This window comes from Haliotis asinina, chromosome 1 (assembly GCF_037392515.1).
Source record: "Haliotis asinina isolate JCU_RB_2024 chromosome 1, JCU_Hal_asi_v2, whole genome shotgun sequence".
In the NCBI taxonomy this organism is placed as follows: domain Eukaryota; kingdom Metazoa; phylum Mollusca; class Gastropoda; order Lepetellida; family Haliotidae; genus Haliotis; species Haliotis asinina.
In genome coordinates this window covers 39039898-39061934 of record NC_090280.1, presented here as the reverse complement: position 1 = coordinate 39061934, position 22037 = coordinate 39039898, and the positions used below count along the sequence as shown (strand labels likewise).

The following is a 22037-nucleotide window of genomic DNA, read 5'->3' as shown; positions in this document are numbered from 1 at the left end:
AAGTGAAGGGTGAGATTGAAAGTGCCAGGTGAGATTGAACATGAAGGGTGAGATTGAAAGTGCAGAGTAAGATTGAAAGTTCAGGGTGAGACTGAAAGTGAAGGGTAAGATTGAAAGTGCAGAGTGAGATTGAAAGTCATATTTGAGATTAAAAGTGCAGGGTGAGATTGAAAGTTCAGGGTGAGATTAAAAGTGCAGTGTAAGATTGAAAGTGCAGGGTGTGATTGAAAGTTCAAGGTGAGATTAAAAGTGCAGGGTGAGACTGAAAGTGAAGGGTGAGATTGAAAGTGCCAGGTGAGATTGAACATGAAGGGTGAGATTGAACATGAAGGGTGAGATTGAAAGTGCAGGGTGAGACGGAAAGTTCTAGGTTAGATTGAAAGTGCAGGGTGAGATGGAAAGTTCTAGGTTAGATTGAAAGTGCAGGGTGAGATGGAAAGTTCTAGGTGAGATTTGAAGTGCAGGGTGAGAATTGAGATTAGATGAAAATTGTGCCTTTCTGATGTCACTGTGCAGTAACAGATTTGTATAATGAGACAGTTAATAGGTTTGGTTTCAGTTGTTCCATCCACAGACAAGTCATACAAAAAAATGTTGAAAACTTAAAGTAAACGTAACCACAGTATTATTTGTTAGACTAATAACATTATCTAAAAACTGTGGTGATGTTAGAAGCTTGCGTCATTGCTGGTGCAGTGCTACTGGGCCTTTAGTTCAGATAATCTAAACTTGTAATTTGCTGTTGTTTAAAACTACTTAGTTTGCTTGCCAATTAACTGCAGCGTGCTGACAAAACACCTGACCCTGCCACCTTTTGTTTTTATTGTGCTTTTTGTCCTTATTAGACAATCACAGTTGATGTCTTGCCTAAGGTTTTAGAATGACGTTGACATCAGGGAGTCATGATGACTCTTAAAAATTGATGCCTAGGGCAAACACTGTATACTCGTACACTGAGTCTAAGAAACTCCAGGAGGCAGTCGCGTCAGGTAACCTTTGGCGACCAATGATGTTCCAATCAAATGCGAGACGACTGAAGAGATCTATCAAATTGCACAACAGCTACGGTTAAGGGTCTGGTGAGACTGAAGAAATTCCCCGGTCACTGACACTTATCTCTCAGCAAAGGAAAATCCACATAAAACACAGATATTTAACCTGCAGTATAGACAATTTTGGGTTTCTGTTGACGTGGTTACCATTCTCCATAATGTTTCCGCAAGCTGACATCCTTGAATTTTGCCAAAAGACTATTTTCAGCGACTGTTTACTCAATTTTGTGGTTTGTTCCATATGCATTACTCAAAACAGATCTCACGGAAAGTAGCATTCAGAATTATTCATGTACAAACCTTTTGGAGGTAAAAGCTCAAAAGGTACGAATGATTTGGTAAGCTCTGTTCTGATTGGTCAATCTCAAATATTGCCTGACACGACCTATTTTTAGGGTTTGTTGGACTCAGTTTAGGAGTGTAGAGAATAATACTGAGACTAGGTTTACTTAGACTGTTAAAAATGGTTCTTGTTATTACCTAGCCTGGCACTTGGCATCATGCCTATATATACATATACTATTATATAGCGGCAACCACTTACCGGGGTTTACTCTAATAGTCACATGACTTCCATGTTCAGTATTTAAATGACTGCCAACTGTTGGGCAGTATGACAATTACTAGAAACGTTTAGTCTATTGAGATGTATTTATATTTATATTTGGTTTATTACCCAAAAAGGATAAGAAACTCTTTGTAAAAGTACTCAATTCTTTTAACTAGTATGAGTTTGCAAAATGCGTGTTACTCCTCAAAAAAGTGCACTTACTCATGCATAAACATACATGGGAGTAAATACCTAATTGTTAGAAAAATTGTCTGGAGCTCTAAATTTATACTGATGGACCAACAGATAACCCTTACATTGTGTTCTTTCAACAAACACAAGAACTGGAGGCTCTTCGTGATGGTACCAATAACCAGTCTCTAAACACGCCAGGAAAATAAGGACTTAAGGAACCAGGGCTTCAAGCACTCACAGAAGGAAAACATCCCAAGTACGAGGATTTCTGGAAGACCAGAACATTCCTGGAGTCCTGTCCAACAGCACCAGGCTACCACCCAACATTCCTTGTGGTTTGAAGAGCTTGCAGTGATCTCCATGCCAGTTGTGTTTACTTACCAAATAAACAAACAAGTTCACAGTGGATGTGCTAATTGTCTACCTGGCAAGAAAAGAGGAGGCTGTGATGCTGTGGCCTCCCTCTCCTACTCTCTTTGGTGATGCTGTTTTGAAGGCAACTATGTATATGGCCACAATTTTGATTGCGATTGCCAAATTCTATGTTGGGTGCAAATGAGTTTTGTGACTGGTTTGTATTTGAAATGTCTGGGAATCGTGTTGGCTCAGAAAATATAACTCAGCTCTCAACAGAAAGAGAGCTATGGCTCAGTGGTTGAAGTGTTTGCCTGTCATGTTGAAGATCAAGGTCCACCTTGTACATAAGTAGTCTGAATGGTAACTGCCTTAAGAGTTACTTGTAAGTTTCAAAGCTGACAAATAACAAAATTAGGCCTTTTCCAATTTTATGTCTTGTCCTCAGGAAACCTAAAGGCAGGAGTGATTTAAAAATAAGTAAACATAATTTTTTTTTAGGACAATGTTTGTTTTTTTTCATCATATACACTTCATACAGTTTAAAAGCCATGTTTTGTTAGTTTACATTTGTGGCCAATGATTTTTATTTTTGAGCAGGGTCCAAATGAATTTCTATTTGTTTAACAAATACGACTGACAGATCCGTGAAACAAGAAGTAAAATGGTCTGGTCTAAATAAGGAGGCATGCACATAAAATAAAACAGCAAGAACAAGTGGGGTTGGCCAAAGTTAACGCTCATCACATACAGCACATGCATTTGTTTCAATGTTCCACTTACTGCACTTGCCCCCTTGTAGTACAAACCAATAACAGTGTTTGCGATAGGTTTTGTATGAGTGGATGCTGAAATAAAGTAGTAAAGGTGTAGTCCAGATCTTTTGCGCATAATATTTTCATTACAATCATTTATCGTTTCAAAACATATTGGTTCTTTATATGTTGTTCTGTTTGCAAGGTAAAATTATTGGGATTCGCAGTTTTAATTTGGTTAAAAAGTGACAATTATTAGTATTTTTTCTCTGCTGACGTACTACAGGTAGTTGCTTCAACCCACAATCCATTCCATAGGTACAGGAACACCCTCAGGGCACTTCTTTAGCTGGTAGTTCAAGAATCTCATGGTTTGTTTCTCATTCCAAACCGCTTAATTGAAATCACATCAACACGTGAGTATGGTTAACCGTCTCTGCAAGGTGCAACCCCAAACACAAGGAAATGAAACATCAACATGATGCAAGATGGGATGTTTTCATCTCTTCATAACACAGCTCTGCTCTCAGGACTAGTGTTTAGGTTAAATGAGTGTTTTCATTCCATTTGTAATAAATTTCACCCCAATACACCAGCAGTTGGTGAGTTCAGCTCTCTCTATGCTCACCACAATCTGGTGCATCCGTGAAGTGTTAATTACTTTGATGAGAAAGTCAGAAGATCTATAATAAAGTTCAAATTACCTCCTTCAGTTCCACAAAGCGATCATTGTGGTGACGTTCCTTAAAGCTGTAGTAATTTTAAGATGCTTATACCATCCATACTTTCACATATTTTTATGTCAATCATAACCTTGCCCGTGCTTTGTATAATGGAACCAGGTATGACGCTCATCTTCAAATCACATAATCTGCCAAAATTTCCCTTTATTAGTTTATCATCAATCAGCAGCCCTTGTCAGTATATGATATTTGGTGGTGTTCTTCGGTTTGAAAATTATATCATGTTTGTTTGCGTATAAAAAATTCAAGTAACAAGTTCAACCTTAGCTGAATTTTGGGTTGCGTGTAAAAATGACAAATTACTTAAGGCTCTTTTCAGGAGGCTTTCATTTGTGCTGTTGCACTATGCAGTTATGTTGTACACTTACACTGGGTAGTTATATTGTATACTTACACTGTGCTGTAATGTTGTGCACTTACACTGGGCAGTTACATTGTATGCTTACATTATGCAGTTATGTTGTACACTTACACTGGGCAGTTACATTATATGCTTACACTATGCAGTTATGTTGTACACTTACACTGGGCAGTTACATTGTATGCTTACATTATGCTGTAATGTTGTGCACTTACATTGGGCAGTTTATATTGTATGCTTACACTGTGCTGTAATGTTGTGCACTTACATTGAGCAGTTTATATTGTATGCTTACACTGTGCTGTAATGTTGTGCACTTACATTGGGCAGTTTATATTGTATGCTTACACTGTGCTGTAATGTTGTGCACTTACATTGGGCAGTTTATATTGTATGCTTACACTGTGCTGTAATGTTGTGCACTTACATTGGGCAGTTTATATTGTATGCTTACACTATGCTGTAATGTTGTGCACTTACACTGGGCAGTTACATTGTATGTTTACACTGTACTGTAATGTTTACACTTACACTGAACAGTTACATTGTATGCTTACATTATGCAGTTATGTTGTACACTTACACTGAACAGTTACATTGTATGCTTACACTGTACTGTAATGTTTACACTTACACTGAACAGTTACATTGTATGCTTACATTATGCAGTTATGTTGTACACTTACACTGGGTAGTTACATTGTATGTTTACACTGTGCTGGAATGTTGTGTACTTACACTGTTCAGTTAAGTTAACTTGCTTCAGTAGCCTCATTGGTTAAAATAGAAATGTAAAAACTTGTTTTGAAATACCACTGATGTAGCCAAGAGGTAACTCACAGTGGCAAACTCATCTAGAAGTGATGCTAAGAGCATGCTCATGAGAGATAGTCAGTGGGTTAAACCTTGCTAGTTAAGTCTTGCTAGTTAAGTCTTGCTAGTGCAGGTATAAGATTTATTGTCAGGCGGGCCCAGTGCAGGTAACCGTTTCCACCATGAGTGCATGGCACATTTTATTGGTTTTTATTTCCTGTATGAGTTTTTTTGGTGCTTTTATGTGCATCAGGTGAATCAGGTTCTGGAAGTGAAACATGTAAACAAGTCTGCTTTCATGCTCATAACGAGTTACAAGGACCACACAGTGTGTGCACGTTCTTGTTTCACCACTGGAGATCAGAGGCCATCGCAATACGTCATATGGGAGATACAAATGGGGTTTTTTTTAAAACGACCGATCGAAAACGAAATTGAATTTTTGAAGGAAAATATCTGTTAAAAAACAACTATCTCTCACAAAATACCTCCAAACATGCAGTATGTGAGTATTTCTTGAGGTTGTCATGACCTTGAATCTGTCTCCTGATAAGGAATCATCTGCTGTTTTTTACACTACTAGAATTGCTTTTGGGTGCAACCATTTTTGTTTTTTTTTTGTTGTTTTTTTTTAACCAGATTAGTTCTGTTGGTAGCACCTGGTGCAGTTTATACAAGGTGACAGAGGAGGGCAGTTAATGCAAGACTTCAGGCTTCTGCAAATGATAACGCCCTGAACAATAGTGTTAACTCGATCATAGCTAAAAGGGATAGAATTTTTAACAAAATAGGAAACATTGGTGTCAGTATTGAAACATTTACAGCTAACAACCAACGACGTAGGTCACTGACACATTTTACAAATATGAAAATTTCATAGAACAAAACATATAATGTCACTATTGAGTGTGATGACCTTGACCTTTACCTTTGCTCATGCTACGAGAAGCCATTTTATCCGATGCACAACAGTGTTAGAGTTCCAGTTGATGAATTAATTGCTGGATGTTGTAATTTATGGTACAATTGTTATTTTTGGCACCCTCAAGAAAGTGCATAATAGCACAGGTACATGTGACGAATGTGAGTCAGGCATACCGTCAATACTGAAACCAAGTTCAAACAAGCCGAAAGGTGACTGAACGTCAAGAGTGACTTACCAAACAACGGATGTAATAATTGCCCATTGTCAAGCAATATTGGGGCATCGTCAAGTTAAGCTGGACTGATCATGTTTGCTAGCATGCAGGGGTTTTAATTATAATTCTATCCATAATGAAACGTACACGTTTTGAAGATTAGCTGCATGTAGAATTCAGGGTTTTACCTCTACTCAAAAACATAAGGTTCCCAGGGACACATATTTGTTAGTTTTACTGGCCTTTGAAGGCAATATGAGCGTCCTGTGAGGTAGAGAATTGTTCATTTTGATGATCTCTTCAGAGCCTGGAATATATCACTGATCATGTGGACTGATGGATGAAATAAAGCAAGTGCCAGCTCTGAAAGAAACCACCAAACACTTATCCAAGTCAAGATGAGTAGTGTGTACAGAGAATAGTATTTTGTGTCACTCCGGACACGGTGAATTTCATTCTGCATCCACTCTATACATTTGGGCGTACTCAACAGTGTCACATTTGCTCATCATGTGAGATCCTGAATGTTGATATACATGCACTCATATTATCTGTCCAACAATACCTAGCTGTTATATGAAGAGAGATATAGAGCCTCTTGATCAAATGAGCGGGAATTATAAATGGCAGAATTGTTTTCTTGTCCAAAATTATACCCATGAGGCATTGCTGAAAGACAAATGAATAACCAGATATTTGAGTCAACTGTTGATCCTTAAAAAGAAACAGAATATCCTTGAAATATTGATGAATAATGAATACACATGAGAAAAACCAAATGGGCACTTGTTTGTAGCAAACATAAATTTTAAGCAAAATATGTCGTTTCTATGATTATTTCCCTTATATTCTTTAATTTTCAGTTTTGTTCTCATTGCTTTGTTTATTTTCTTGCTTCTATGATTATTTTCCCTTTATTTCATTTATTTTCTTAACAATTCTGGACCATGAAAGTAAACCTCACAAAAAAATGAAAAACATTTTTTGCCCTTTGTTGAAATCTGGTAACAAGCCCAACCCTGATAAACCAACATGGTATATCCCTCATTGACTCCTCTCGTAAATCATTTACATCAATTCTAAATAAAAAATTAAACACATGGTCCTATCTAAATGATAACATTTGAAGGTTTCAGGGAGAACTATTCTACAACAGACCACATTTTTACACTTCAGGCTGTCATACAGAAATAATCATACAAGAAACAGTGTAAAAACTTTTGATACTATTAAACATGATATACTTATAGATTCTTTTCATAAGGTTGGATTTGATGTGAAGTTTTTAGATATTATCACATTTATGTATAATTCAGTGTATGTCTGTGACAGACTTTTTAAACAATTTTGACTTAATTGGTCCAGGGCTGAATTGTGTTTAACACCTCAAGCTAGAAAGGCAATTTTATCAGTTAATCACTTTCAAAAGAAATTTGAAACCATTAACTGTACAAATTTATTAAAAATCTTTGATGCCCTGATCACACCAATATTATACTTTGGCTCAGAAATATGGGAAACTTCTTATTGTAAAATTATTGAATCGGTTCAGCTTGATTTTTACAAAAAGTATCTTAAAATAAATAGGTCATCTTGTAAGTCCATGGAGTGAGTGAGTGTGGCAGATTGCCCTGAAACTTATCTATACAATCCATGTCATCCAGTATTGGTATAGATTGTTATACCTTCCTCATAACAGATTACCTTTTCAAAGCCACCTTATGCTTAAATCATTAGATGATAGTGGTGGAATAAAGACATCAAAAGTTAAAAGTCTTCTTTTTAATTTTGGTTTTGGATATGTGACTGGTTGAGCCAAGATGTTGGTAATGTTATGAAAGATGTTTTTAACCTTATTTAAGCAAAGGTCAGCGTTCCCGGTGGTTCTGAAAATTAATGGCGGTTTATGGTGACAGGGTGGGTCTGAAAATTACTGCTGTACTGGTTTTTATCCAGAGAGATAAAGTAACCATAATGCATAATGATATATTGTTAATATATGTGTTGAAAAGTGTGCTGTCTGTTGCTTGTTTTTCATGAATGTTTATCACACCTAAGTACATCAGCACAGTTATCGATTCAATACCGTGCTGAGACAATTAGAAAATGAAAGTGCTGCGGTCCACCAAATTCAATAAAAGTGTTCACAATGTCTTTCGCTTTCTCAATACCTGTCAAATGTGCAAACAACTTGTCTTTATTTACCTGTGGTAAACCTCGATCTCCATTCCACGAGTTACTTAGCAAGCGCACTCTCTTAGCAAGAGTTCCTTGTGGCCAGTCAGCAAAGTACCTCTGGCACATGCCAGAAAGATGTGACGATTCGTCACATATTCCACAGTACATTCGTACATGTTCAAATTTCTCAACTCTTATATTTTTATGAGTTTACACATCTAATTAAACATCATTGTTGGAATGATTTTGTTTCACTGTGAAATTATCTTAAAACGTGTGCACAACTTCTATTTGCGCAGCGATCCTTTGTTTACAGGTGTTGTACAGCTCCACATGCTGTTGTGGCGCCGTGGAGTGCAAATGACCCAGCCCGTTTGATATATAAGTATGCATTGTAAAGACCGTACCGAATTGCTTGTGTTGGACAAGTATCTTCTTTCTTATGAATATATGTGTGTTTGTTTACAAACAAGAGAAAAGTAGAATCACATCATATGCAAATTAGCCTGGGGAAGTCATGTTATGTTGTCATCGTTGCGTCTGAGTGTGGAGCAAAAGGAGGCTCGTGTTGTTAGCGCAGCTGATGTGTAATCTTGGCTCTCATTGGATGAAAAGGAAACTCCATGGGAAAGACAACTCTTGATTTGTCACCCTGTCAGCGATATAACTGAGCGAAGGCATGTGATAAAACAGTCGAGACCTGCTGTAATCGACAGTGCATTATGATGTTCAAAACGTTTACCACATGATATGGCTATAAATAGATAACCGAAAGGACAGTGTCAATTGCGGTCATGTTCCGGCGACGACTAAGCATAAGAAAGTACTATGCTGGCTGGAGCACTGGGTAGGAGATTGAATGATGTGCACGAATGTCTGTATCAGCAAAATCACATGGCATGGCTTGATCTGCATGTGCGCAGTCTCCTGAAGTCTGTATTTCGATACAATATAGGGATTTCCACCCAAGGTTTCAATACGTTTGCTCACAATTTGAAGAGAACAAAGAAAACGACACTGACATTTTTGTTACTGCAATTTTGTTAAATTTACCAATAAAACAAAAACTAAAGCAATTCAAAGTTTTCCAGCAGCAGCTACTGATGACAGTTGAAAATACCAGATCATCCCAATTTTTATTGGTAAAAAAACGGTAGTTACCGGAGAAGGGAACACTGAAAGATTATCAGATAATCAAAAACTGTGCTGGTATCCTACCCTGAGTAATTCCTCTAAATGCAACTATTATCAGGATCTTAAATCAGCACTAAATATCTTTCTTCACATGTAAGAGCTGTTTCAGTACAATTTAGGTGTAGTAATATTAAAATAGCTATAGAAACTGGGCGTTATAACAACACTTACTATAATCAAGGTTTTGTTTATCATGTAAATCTAAAGCTCTATCCCATATTGAAGATGAATTCCATGTACTGTTCATATGTGATTCCTTTCCACAATTATGAGAGAGAGACCCGTGAAGGTCCCGGGGTGGAATAGGCCTTCAGCAACCCATGCTAGCCATTAATGGCGAATATGCTTGTCGTAAGAAGCAACTAACGGGATCGGGTGATCAGGCTGGCTGACTTGATTGACACGTGTCATAGGTTCCCAATTGCGCAGATAGATGCTCATGTTGTTGATCACTGAATTGTCTGGTCCAGACTCGATTATTCACAGACCGTCGCCATAGAGTTGCAATATTGCTGAGTGCTGCGTAAAACTAAACTCGCTCACTCACTCGGAGAGGGGTTTATTACAAAATTTGTTAAAAAGCCTTATGCTGTATTTTCTTTTGGAAATGTTCTCAAGAATACTAGTACAGACAATGAAAATTCCTTTGCCTTGTATCTATTTTATGTTAAAAAGATTATTATAAACACACTTGAATGATCACTGTGCCCCTCACTATAACAACTGAATTTCACTTTGAATATGTTGGGGTCTACGTCCTTTTACTGGAATAAATCTGTCTGTCTGCCTGAAAAATAGCTGGACTATTGCGGAGTGCAATGTTAATCAACAAGCAAACAGCATTTTTTATCACAATTTCTCTAGAATATACTCCATTTTTGTTGACTATGTCATCCAGGATAGATGATGCCTGTACTTTGTTGAAATATAAAATATTGGCATTGAAACCAGCACCAAGATTGTCCTGTTAAATCATTCAGTACTGTGTGGTCTGTTTGAGGTGATACTGGGGGTAAATGTAAGTACAAATACCTCGTCAAAGTGCTCATGATGATGTCAAGAGCCAATTTTCTGTTAGCCTACCACCATGGGGTGTAGTTTCAAGAGTATAAAACACACATTATGGCAGATTATATGTAATTTCTGTGAACTCTCAAGTTTGAAACTGTTACTCTTCAATTACAAGGTTAAAAAATAGGGTGCTGATTTTAACTGAATTTCTGTAGCTCAGCTGGCGAAATTTATTCTTTATCATGATAGTGTTCGGTGCAAAAAGTGCAAATAATTAGGATCCTATTATAGACTCAATTTGTGAGTTTGTTTGGGTTTATGGAATTGTGTGTGGAACAGTGTGTACTTGAACTAGATGGTAAGATAATGTGTACTCACTCACACTATTAAAGTGCTTTGTCGTCATATGAATCTGTTGCATTTCTTCATGAATTGTCAGTGTGAAGTCATACATTCAGTTGATAAAATTAACTGAGGGGGCTTTCTCACAGGAAGAAAAATTATAGGTATAATGTTTCTTTGAGTGTACACCCTTGTTTTGTAATGTTGATATATCACAATTATAATCTTATCCGAATATCGCTAAGCAGTGTTTATTTGTATACATGTAGCTAGGTGCATTGTATTATCATGAACATGTCGGTTGGTTGGTTGGTTGGTTGGTTGGTTGGTTGGTTGGTTGTTCTCTTGTTTATCGCCACACTCAGCAATATTACAGCTATATGGCAGAGGTCTGTAAGTAATTGAGTCTGGTCTAGACAATCCAGTGATCAGCTGAAGCAATGAGTCTGACCACCCGATCCTGCTAGTTGCCCATACCACAAGGGTTACTGAAGACAAATTCTAACATGGATCTACACGGGTTTGTAAACATTTACCAAAAGAAGATCATATTGTTGCAGAGTGTAACTGACATGCTGCAGAGTAAACTTAAAGATGGGATTTGTGCACATACATGAAAAAATGTAAATGCCGCAACAAAAACTAATTCTTTTAATTTGATTAAGTTTTTCAAGGGTTGACTCTCCGAATGACCACTGCAGGGAATATGTGAAGGATCAAAACCAAGAAGTAGGTTTTGATTCAAGTTATTAACTGACTCAAGATACACTGCAGATATAATTATAAAATCTTATATTTATTGTTAAAATCAACTGGGATGTGGCTAGTAGCCAAGAAGTTGCCTTGCACGTGCTACCTGTGTCCTGCTGGCACTGCAAAATCATCTTGTTAGTGAGAGTGAGTGAGTGAATTTAGTTTTATGTCGCATTCAACAATATTCCAGCCATATGGCAGCGGTCTGTAATCGAGTCTGGACCAGACAATCCATTGATCAACAACATGAGCATCGATCTGCACAACTGGGAACCTATGACGTGTCAATCAAGTCAGAGAGCCTGACCACCCGATCCTGTTAGTCGCCTCTTTCAACAAGCATAGTTGCCTTCTATGGTGAGCATGGGTTGCTGAAGGCCTATTTTACCCAGGGATCTTCACGGGTGTCATCTTGTTAGAAACACGTAACCACCAAGCTAGTAAACAAGGATTGCAAGTTAGAAGCCTGGCACTGGCACATTATTTTGGAAGTTCTCAATATAGTGATATTTTACAATTGTATTTAGTAATAGTAAGACAAAGTTATATCTAGCTTCAAAACAGGTAAAAGAATTAAAAGAGGAGAAAATCAGAAAATCCCTGTTCAATTCTGTAGAAAATCCCTTGGATTTTCTTGTCTGTAAGACTGCCTGTAGAGGTTTAGTTGGTAAAAGGAGAACCTGGCAGGACAATAGTGGAGGTTTAGGTGTGTAGCATGTTGAGCAAACGAGCACCCGTGCTGCATCTTATGTCTGGATGAAGTCAGTTGGCCTGAAAAGTGAAACAAATGGCTTTCTGTTTCTGCTGAGGATGCTGTTGTACAAAGTGATCTTAGCACCAAGGTGACTGAAACTCCTCTACCCCTTAAAGTAGTATTAAGCTAGTCTTAGTGCTAAGGTTGTTTTGTTTAGGGTGCCTGTGCCAGTAACTTACCACTCTTGTAAACTGACAGTTACACCACTCTATTGTTCTCGGGGGGGGGGGGGCACTTTTTTATTGTTATATCCTCAAATCTGATACAGCCTGGCTTCCTCGAACAATTATCTAAATAATGTCCCTTTGACCCAGGCATTATCTTATAATGCCCCCTCTGACACTTTCATTATCTTAATAACGGCCCTCTGCCCATAAACTTTGAATTATATATTACTTTTATATATTGATACGACTCTGTTGTGCCATCTCTGAATATTATCATAAAATATGACATTATCTGAGTTAACAGTCACTGGTAGCTCGTGCAGAGAACTTGCATTGCATGTGCAAGGTGAGGTGTCGCTGCCAGTCTCATCCCAGTTAATTACATCAGTGAACACCAGATATTTATATTATGTTTAAAGCATACCTTTGGTCAGTTTACAAGCTGGATATAACATGACTTGTGAGCATTATTGAAAAGCAAGCCCTCTTCCCTTGGGAAAAAGCATGCTGGCCTTTCCCCCTTGGGCATTTCCCGCGGTGAGTGGGCTTACTTTTCAGCAATGCCCGTGGGTTATGTTATATCCTACACATTACCATCAATTTAATTATGTAGATCATGTATTGAGTTGAAGGAAACTGTTTAGCTCCTTGTCAGTGGATGCATTGGTGCACACATTGTATCTTTAGAGACATGACGCCATTGCATGATGTTTTTATTACCATTCTTGTCATTTTCAACTCTCTGGTCCATCATGGCGTGACCCAGCATTGGTACATGGTGTCTTGGGAAGTGTTTTCTTTACAATTTTTTGAAATGTATAGATATGTACTGCCTTAGGCATATCCAAGCCAGCACACTGAACCATTTCGTTTTTGATAAAATCCATGAAATTATTCATATCATTGAAGTTTTTACACTAATGTGATTGACAAGATTCTAGAAAAGCATGGCAATTATGTGGGCATCCTTTACAAAATGTCACGATTTCAACCCAAGTACGAAGTTGTTCATCTACCCATTGTTCTTGGTACCTCAGGTTTCGGTAACCTCCCAAACTCTTGACTGACGTTGCAAGAGTGGGGGAGTACAGAGGTGTTCTGGTACAATCGCTACAACACTTTGGGTGATGCAGTGTTAGGAGTCCCCATATTCTGTGGAAAGTTCTTGATGGGTTCAACTAGGCAGCGCTTAGTGGCAAAAGTTTCATTCATTGTCTGGGCTGTATGTGGAAGGGGCAAGGCTACCTGAGCTGACAGTGAGCCTTACATCACACCTAACGGTTATCCAGCACATCCCTTCTTACCCAAATGCACCAATTCTCAGTACCACGTTTCATTACACCATATCTTACTTAGATACCTCAACTTAACCGAAATTGATTCATCCTGCAATGCCTCACTTCACCTCACCATGCTTAAATTCAACTCACCATACCTTAGCTTACCTCACCATGCCACAATTCATTAAGCAATTCCTCACCTCACCTCACCATGCTTAAATCCTACTCACCATGCCACAACTCAATTCATCAAGCAATGCCTCACCTCACCTCACCTTACCTCACCTCACCATACCTCAGCTTACCTCACCATGCCACAATTCATCAAGCAATTCCTCACCTCACCTCACCATGCTTAATTCTACTCACCATGCCTCAGCTTACCTGATCATGCCCAACTCAGGTCATCAAGCAATGCCTCACCTGACCTCACCTGACCTCACCACTCACCATACCACACTTCAATTCACTTCACGTCACCTCAGTGTTCTTCACCTTACAATACCTCACCTCAGTTCACCTCACCTCACCTCACTGCTTGCACGACTTAGTCATATTTAACTGTGATGCACTTGTACCTGATCCACAGTGACACTTACTGTTGTGCACTGAGCACCGCAGCACCAGACCAGGTACGTCGTCGCACTACTGCCACAACCAGCCATCAACTGGATTTCATGTCTCCAGTGTTGTCAACAGAACTTGCCAGATAGTCAAGGTGCAGATGAACTTTTTAAATAGGACAGGCAGGAGAGTACAAAATTTACAAACAAATTAATAAAAACACACCCAAACAAACATGAAAGTTTTATGATTATTTAGGTTCGTGATTCATGAGCTGAAAATCTGTCATTCCTGTATATTATTGCAGACAGCATAGATAAGTTACAAAGTACACACATGAATTATCCTAGTGCGTTTTCCCCTAAGACAAGATAAAAGGAATCTGGTCCAACTTCATTTTGGGGTCCTAAAGTTTTCACATGAAGATTTTAAGCTACAAGGATAGAAGTAATCATGCTCTCTCTCTCCTGTAAGATATGTTCAAGATGTTGACTTTTGAAAAAGTACATTGTTCCATGCAGTTTCCATATTTTACAGACTGCGAGGTTCTGCACAGATTTGACTTGACTTACAAACTAGGGGTCAGTTAACTAATGTCAAGGCATTTTTGACAAAGTATTACAGTTTAGGGCTCTATTGTACAAAACAACCTTAGCACTAAGACTACCTTAAGTATGAGTAAGGTATGGGAGTTACGTTTCTCTCAGTGCTAAGATTGTTTTGTACAATGGCACCCATTTTAGTACTCACTGTGTGTGGTGAACTTTACTGTCTGCTTTCATAATTCTATATCATTCTTGTCAAGAAATGTTATTGTTTCATGGAATGCAAAATCTGACTGCCTCACTTAGATTATTTCCATCCAAAAGGGGCGTTTATTGGGATACATCAGGTTGTTGTTTGTTTGTTTGTTTGTTACTTCATGCCACATATTACCCGTGAAGGTGCCGGGGTAGAATAGGCCTTCAGCAACCCATGCTTGCCATAAAAGGCGACTATGCTTGTCGTAAGAGGCGACTAACGGGATCGGGTGGTGAGGTTCACTGACTTGGTTGACACATGTCATCAGTTCTCAATTGCGCCGATCGATGCTCATGTTGTTGATCACTGGATTGTCTGGTCCAGGCTCGATTATTTACAGACCACTGCCATATAACTGTAATATTGCTGAGTGCAGTGTAAAACTAAACTCACTCACTCACTCATGCCACATATACTAATATTCCAGATGTCTGTTGGCGATCTATTAAAATGGAGTCTGGAACAGACAGTCCAGTGATTAACGGCATGATCATCAATCTAAGCATTTAGATGCGATGCCGTGTCAACCAAGTCAGTGAGTCTGACCACCCAATCCAGTTAGTCGCTCATTACGACAAGAATGGCTACTAAACACCCATTTTAACCTGGATATTCATGTATTGGTTATACCTCAGGAAGGGGGATGCTAATTGAGCGGAGGTTTTGAACTTCACACAGCAAGCAGTCAACACATTTGCCAGCCACTACAAACAATGTATCAAGGCCTTGAGGTAGAAAGTGTCTTCAGCACCTCGTTGCTTGCCGTAGATGCTAGTTACATCCCAGGAAAGGCGATTATGGGAAGGGTTGGCCAAATGTATGAAAATGCTATTTTACTTTATGACTGTTATGTAAATTATGTAAAGTCCTGTTAGTCATCATTTGCACAATGTGCTGTTATGAAAAACTTAAGAGACATGCATGTATCAGCAAAAATAGGTTGGGAGGTAGGAGGGGGAGGGGAACTTGGATGCATGTTTGAGACTTAATATGTTTCAGTCAGTTGCATGAAACAGAAATCTTTCTGTCAAATTAAACATTAAATAAATTTTTTTTTTTTCCCCAAAGCCATACTTCAGAACACCCACTATGTCATGTGAAGGATCTTTTTTCTGAAAATAAATATGAATTTACAGACTTTCCTTTTCCCCCTTCTGTCATGTCTCTTTACTCCTGACTCAAAGTACAAACTGAAAGAATTTTTGTTATGAAGTAAGAAAAACAATGACTAGTTGATGGTGAGAAGCATAGTTTCCAGCAGTGCTGCTGTTTCACTGTTGGTGTACCTGTTTGGAGCTGTGCTGGGTGGTGGAGCTTGTACCGGCTACATAGATGACCCCTCTTGGGTGCACAGTCATCACTGGACCGCCTCCCAGCTTTGAAGGTTGTGTACCTCCGACATGTAGCCCTAGGCGTCGTAAGGAAGTAGTTAGAGATATCATTTGTCCCAACGACATCCTCCACAGATCTCTGAAGCTAATGTTAGTGCTGCCCAGGGTTATCATTGTCCATCTTTGAAACATTGGGAACTGAACTGTGGAGGTTTTGGTGTAGTTAGTGTAGGAGGGTGATTGCCTTATGTTGTGGTGTGGTTGTGGTATTGGCGCGAATGCTGAATATGGCAGGATGGGGGGGCATAGTGAGTCAGTTGTAAGGTCCTAGTGAGTCTGTCAGGATGCAGTGAGTCTAGTGTCAGATTACAATGTGGAAGGTCCTAGTGAGTCTGGTGTCATGTCCTAGTGAGTCTCGTGACTGGTCCCAGTGAATCGGGAATAAGCTTACATTGAATTAGGTGTCAGGTCCTTGTGAGTAAGGTGTCAGGTCTTAGTGAGTCAGATGTCAGATACTAGTGATTCTGATGTAAGATCCCAGTGAGTTAGCTGTCAGGTCCCAGTGAATCAGATGTGACGTGCTAGTGATTCAGGTGTGAGATCTCAGTGAGTCAAGTGTCAGGTCCCAGTGAGACAGATGTGAGGTGCTAGTGATTCAGGTGTGAGATCTCAGTGAGTCAAGTGTCAGGTCCCAGTGAGTCAGGTGCTAGGTCCTAGTTAGTTGTGTATCAGAGTCAGATCCTAGTGAGTCAGGTGTCAGGGTTCTAGTAAGCCAGAGGTATGTTCAGATTCGTGAGTGCCCGCGAGCACTCGAGCCTGAAGATCTGTGCCCGGACGACGCCCACCAAACGAACAAAGATGGCAACCAAGTTTAATAGGAAAAATAAAATAAAATCATCAGCGTAAGTTAGCTCAAGTTATCCTCTTGACAGTGGGGCAAGGAATAGCCAAGAAACTTTGTGTAAACGAGGAGGTTGACAGCCATAACATTTTGTCGTGTACAAGTTTATAGTCATTTGTCACCACTCGCCCCTTTCCATAATTAATGTGTATCTACAACATTTCTTGTGACCATATGGCTGCAATAATGCCGATGTGACATTAAATTTGAACTCACTCACTCACTCACTCACTCCGTAACCTCAAATGAGAAGACGAAAAGTATTCAGGACCCATGTGAGCGTTTGCAGTTATGAACCCACCTCAGGGGTTAGGTCTCAGTGAGTCAGGTATCAGGTCCTTGTGAGTGAGGTATCAGGTTCCAGTGAGTCAATTCCAGTCGGGCCAGTAAATCTCCACTATCACAGGCCCAACTGGCTTGTGAATTTTCAATTTTTTAAAAAAATTTTTTTCTTAAAATATGTCTCTCTTTCCAACTTCCTAATAATACGCTATAAGTCATGCAAGATTATGGTCTTATAAATGCTGGTATTTTACTTTTTGTATTCTGCTGCTTAGTTTCTACATTCAAATTTTGGGCTGGGCTTCAGGCATACCGAGCCTCACTGGCTAGCAAAATATGGAAACAGTTTCTCATACTACATCAACTGCCATGTTAAAAAATATTTGATGTTCTGGAGATGTACTTGTTAACCTTCCAACAAAGCAGGATACACACGTTTCCTTGCCAATACACAATGGTTGATGACGTAATCCATGAATTCCTAACACTTTCTAAGACAGAGGACACAAGGGTCTGCCTAGCAGAAGTTGTACTATTGGTATGAATTGCTGGCCTTTAATTTAATACTTACCTTACTCTAGGTGAGGCTTTGTCTTTAAGTATCTTTGTGGTTGAAGTATTTACCTGGCCTGGCAGTAGGGTAGCCATGCGGTTGAAGTATTTACCTGTGCCCTGTTGTTCAAAACAACTTGGGGCAGTGGGGTAGCCTAGTGGTTAAAGCGGTCGCTCGTCACACCGAAGACCTGCGTTCAATTCCCCACATGGGTACAATGTGTGAAGTCCATTTTCTGGTGTCCCCCGCCGTGATATTGCTGGAATATTGCTAAAAGCGGCATAAAACTAAACTCACTCACTCACTCACTCACTCACTCACTCAAAACAACTGTATCTCTTAAGATCAACCTTATCCCTAAGATTTCAATCTGAGACCTTTACTAAGGTTAGCCTCCCGTTGCACAAAACAACCTTAACTAAGGTTAACCTTAATTTAAGGTTAATAACTAAGGTTGGGAAGGGAATATGACGGCTGCTTTTATTTTCTACAGTGAGACTGAGAAATGTTTGAGGAAGCAGAGAGTGTGCAGAAATCAGACTTTTTAAGAAAACAGCATATTAATGATCACTGATATCAAGTTTTCATGTAACCAATAATGATAGTTCTCAGATGTCGTCGATGAAACCAGAATTGGTTGGGATGTATTCAAAAACACACTTACACGAACACTGATATGCACTTTCCGCTATATTTCATAGTGTTGACAAAATAACGTTTCGAGAAGGCTGATATGCACTTTGAGTATTGTGATGTATATTTTTCGTATCATTCATATATGTTTTCATGAAACTAATTTCAGTGTCTACATATATCCTTGTTCAACATCATATCATGTGGATATAGGGTATGCGGTTTTATTCTTTGAAAGCTTTTGGTTGTTTGAATAATATTTACATGGGAAATTGACTGAGTAAAGTTTACTATACCACATTTTAAGCGTCTACACAAGTATTAGGAGATTACAAGAAACCATTACTGCAACATGTTCTTTAGTTCCTGAGATTCACAATATTGCAGGGACAAATATTGCAGTTTCATATGAATAGGTTAATGAACAGCAAATTAATTTGTTCAACCTTATAAGTAAAACTGATAATATTAACGAAAATTATTTGTGCATCTTACAATATGTATAGGCACACGTATGTACAGGAATTGTCTTGTTCATTGCATTTGTTTGTGTCGTTTTATAGACAAAACAATTATGAAAATTGATTGACCAGGTGTGAGTTTGTCAAAAACCTTTTGAAACATTTTTTGATAGCAGGATCAAACTCAAACAATATTTATACAGAAACTGCTTAAAAATATATAAACCAGGTCATGTCTTAATTTGGACTAACCTTACTTCCATATTCTAATAGTTCCACACTGAAAAACGATCTCTTTGTACCTTTCATTGCATATGTATGAAGAGAAATAACATAATCAAAAGAAGAAATGCTTATATCCTAAATGAATATTCAATAAATATTCAGATGTTGTGAAATTTTCATTTACGCTAAATTGATGTTTGGCAGGTGGATGTGTTGCTCACAGTAAGATACGCAGTAAAATCGTCTAATTGTTGATATATTCAGGACACTATTTCTATGGTAAAACCATTCATCTTTCGATTTGTTTAAAGTGTGTTGAATTCTGACATAGTAGCCAAGACCTATGACATATTCAGTGAAAATTAGGTGAGATATTTACTTATCAGCAGTGTCATCTTTTTCCCATGTCACATTATGCACAAAACATGCCATGACATCAACCAAAATGTCGCATTATTTTCAGTTATGTTACGTCATTATATTTGAAGATGTATCTGTCACTTCATTATCAATGATGCAAAATTAATCAAAATACATCTACACAAACAGGAGAATATGGGAATCTAAGAACTAAATTACGTAACGAATATTGCCACCCAAATCGCTTTCTCATGTAGTACATTGGTATTTTTCCTTATAAACTGTGAAACTACCAAAACATATCTGCTCACATTGGGGAACTTTGTATCGGAATAGTTTGTTTCACTATGAACAAAACATAACGAAAATATACTGTCCATATTCACAACAAATTCTCTCCATGTGATCTGAGTTACACTGACCTAATGTAAAGCTTAGCAGAGTCATGCCCCCTTATCTTTATTCGTGCATGACCTCTCTGTCGACATTTGACGTCATAGAAGAAAATCCATATTTGACATTTATTGCGGGCCATTTTATAATGATGAGCCTATAGCGTTGTGCATTAGCACATAAATCCATTTCATATACGCTTATGTCATTCTGACATCAGGCTGTATTTTCTTCGCTCACACTTTTCGTAAAGATGATAAAATAAAAAACTCATAGCAGAGTGCCTTTATTGGTGCACAGTGAAAAACAGAGAAATTTACTGAAATTTAACCCACAGGAAAGTTTTGGACAACATTTAGCAGTATCTATTTCTCAAACCCCTGAGGTTGTCGCAGTTGTATTTATACCAACAGATAGGCAATTAAATATTCTACATTTCTGTGTAATTTTATAGCCATACGCTGATCAAACACCACACTAGCGCAATTGTTGCACAACGTCACTATTTCAAACCTTACAAAAATGTGCGCCTGAAAAAATACTCAGCATCCACGGTGTTAAGTTTACGGCTAAGGTTGGAGTCTTAGTTGAGGTTGCCCTAAGGTTGTTTTGTGCAACAGGTGTATCTTTTTCTTAAGGTGATCTTACCTCTAGCCGTAGTGCTTAAGGTTGATCTTAGCTAAGGTTGTTTTGAACAACGGGACACTGGTCTGGCAGTGGAGTAGCCATGTGGTTGAAGTATTTACCTGGTCTGGCAGTGGAGTAGCCTTGTAGTTAAAATATTTACCTGGTCTGGCAGTGGAGTAGCCATGTGGTTGAAGTATTTACCTGGTCTGGCAGTGGAGTAGCCATGTGGTTGAAGTATTTACCTGGTCTGGCAGTGGAGTAGCCTTGTAGTTAAAGTATTTACCTGGTCTGGCAGTGGAGTAGCCATGTGGTTGAAGTGTTTACCTGGTCTGGCAGTTGAGTAGCCATGTAGTTGAAGTATTTACCTGGTCTGGCAGTGGAGTAGCCATGTGGTTGAAGTATTTACCTGGTCTGGCAGTGGAGTAGCCATGTGGTTGAAGTATTTACCTGGTCTGGCAGTGGAGTAGCCATGTGGTTGAAGTATTTACCTGGTCTGGCAGTGGAGTAGCCATGTGGTTGAAGTATTTACCTGGTCTGGCAGTGGAGTAGCCATGTGGTTGAAGTATTTACCTGGTCTAGCAGTGGAGTAGCCTTGTAGTTTGAAGTTTTTACCTGGTCTGGCAGTTGAGTAGCCATGTAGTTAAAGTATTTACCTGGTCTGGCAGTAGGTTTGCCTTGTTGAATCATTTTGGCTAGAACATTTATGTTATTTTTAATTGATGCCAATTATCAGGATCTTTCATGTCTCAGGTTAATATCATGTAGTTATGGTCATTGATCCATGCTGTTCTTCTCTGAGCATACTGTTGTATGACCGAAAGTTGACAGGTATGTCTTACATATCTTTATAGTGTAATGGGGACACATTTTCTATGAACTTGCTGACCTGAAATAATTAATGTAATGTTACCTCTTTGAGCACACTTTGGTGTGGTGTTGACGCAATATAAGAATCCATATTGTTATTATTCCAAGTTACAGTGCCTGTGGCATCTTTTCAGATTTTGTACGTCCTGTCTTCAAAGGGGAAAAGTTAATTTAGAAACTACAGGAAAGTTGCCATGCTTATAGGAGACACTTGTCTTATTGTAAATATTTAGATGACATGTTGTAATGTTGTTTATGAGTGTTGCGCAAAGAATGTTGTATGTTTACTGTTGCCGTGACCCATGAAGGTCCAGGGTAGAGTAGGCCTTCAGCAACCCATGCTTGCCATAAGAGGTGACTAGCGGGATTTGGTTGTCAGATTATCTGACTTTGTTGAC

The 22037-nt window shown here is 38.7% G+C and overlaps 1 protein-coding gene across 1 annotated transcript in view; it reads left to right on the top strand.

The window, feature by feature from the left end:
• The window catches only part of LOC137278758 (histone H4 transcription factor-like), a 78383-nt gene that overhangs the window by 46535 nt on the left and 9811 nt on the right, over positions 1–22037 (top strand). The window lies entirely within an intron of this gene.